This window comes from Glossina fuscipes, unplaced genomic scaffold (genome assembly GCF_014805625.2).
Source record: "Glossina fuscipes isolate IAEA_lab_2018 unplaced genomic scaffold, Yale_Gfus_2 115, whole genome shotgun sequence".
Lineage (NCBI taxonomy): Eukaryota > Metazoa > Arthropoda > Insecta > Diptera > Glossinidae > Glossina > Glossina fuscipes.
Window position 1 is genome coordinate 1500718 of NW_023998458.1, and position 1900 is coordinate 1502617.

General features: G+C 29.1%; 1 protein-coding gene across 3 annotated transcripts in view; it reads right to left on the reverse strand.

The window, feature by feature from the left end:
- Positions 1-486, reverse strand: part of LOC119640120 — a 41974-nt gene extending 41488 nt beyond the window's left edge. For 2 of the 3 annotated variants that reach the window (XM_038037952.1, XM_038037954.1), the window contains exon 1: positions 456-486. The gene's annotated coding sequence lies outside the window, so the exon portion shown is untranslated. The other variant, XM_038037953.1, reaches the window with a different exon arrangement.
- Positions 487-1900: the final 1414 nt, after the last annotated feature.

A 1900-nucleotide genomic window follows, 5' to 3' on the forward strand; every position in this document is an offset into this window, starting at 1 on the left:
AAAAAAAAAAAATCACTTTGAACTAATTTACTTTATATGTATAATGCATTTTTTTTCCGGTGAAACATTTTTTATGACGGTGTTAAAACACTTTAATAGCAAAATAAAAAACTAAAAAAAAAGTATTTTAAAAATTTGATCAAGTTTTCGGAATTTATAATAAAATGATAAAATATAAGTTGATTTACTTTTTTTTTCTTGTGTAAATTTTTTTTTCCAAAAAAATATTATTAAAATTTTTTTTTTAAACATACACTTTTCAAAAGCCAGGGGCCTTATTTAATCTTCTCCTCTTTTTGTACATAAAATTTTTTCCCTTTTTTTTTATTTTTATTATTTTCTTATATTTCTTTAGTAATTTTTTTTTTCTTCTTTATATACGTTTTTGCATGAAAGTTGTTTGCACTCCGTTGTAACCCAAAGGCTTTATTGTATATAAATATGTTTGTACGTACACTTTATTTATTTATCTTTTTCTTTAATATATATATGTGTACATATATATATATATAGATATATCCGAATGTATAGGTATTTTGAAATTTATTTGGTAATTGTTTACGTATTGTTTATTTATACGATTTTGATAATAAAAAAATAAAAGAAAGAAAGAAAAAGACGTCGAAACGTAGAGTGTTAGTTATGCAGGTAAGACACTTAATGAATAACAACGGATATGCTTTGTTGGTTTTATATTAACCACATTAAACTCAGACTTGAACAACAAAAAAACAAAAAAACAAAAATCAACTCAAACAAACAACAATAACAACAAAAAGAGCAGCAACAATAACCAAAAAATGCTAATACACTGCTACTCAGCGAAATCATGCGCTCACTTAAAACAGAGCACAATGGCAAAATCTCTGGCTATCAGTTAATAACATATACCACCATTAGCACATTCATGCATGCATGCATGCATGCATGCATGCATGCCGTCAGCGACAACGCTTGAGTTTCGATTTGAATGTCATTACACTTGAGTTTTAGCTCAAGTCATTCGAAGAAGGGGTGAATTTGCAAGAATTACTCAGACTTGAATTGTAATCGTGTTCTGCCTGCAAAGTTCTAATGTGACAGCTTTTGCTTGTTTTGTTCGATATGATTCATTGTCGTGTGTTTTGCATTCTTTTTTTGTTTTTCTTTGTTGTTTTTGTACATCTTTTGCGCTCTCTTTCATGGAGAGTTCATTATACCTTTCACTATGTAAAAGTAATTAATTCACTTTTTTTTTTTTGTTTTTATTAATTTATATGTGCATTAAATATCTTAGAATTTAATTAAGTTATTGTTGTCCTCCAAATAAAAAGAATGCGAAGAGGAAGTATGTGAAAGTTATTGGTTTTTAATTAAACGGAAATATTTTTAAAGCAATATTTCCAAGTATCATATGTTGTCAACACTTTTTAAGAGACGTGTTTAACTTTTACATTGTTGCCGAAAAAAATACTGAGCCAGTGGTTAGGTAATGCCAAGTTGCGTTTTACAAAAATAGTAATTAAATCATTACAAGCCTAAGCTTCAAAAGCCTATTCTGAATGTAGATACTTGCGGAATGCGTACATATATATCGCATCATAGAAATGCTTAACGGCCTCAAAATAAGAACACTTACACACACATATATATATATATATATATATATATATATATATATATATAAATCCTTTGCTTATGGGTAGCCTAGTAAGATAAGAATCAGGACTATTGGCTCAGCGTTCAAATATCAAGTGCGCTGGAGATTACTATGGTTGTAGCTATAGTGAGTGCTCAGCCGATGAAGGCACAACAGTTACATCGCTTACCCTCATACCTACTAGATTCTGCGGCCACAATATCCTTAGCTCTTTCCTCACTTCTTTCTAACCATCACTGTGCTACTCACATAGGAGATATC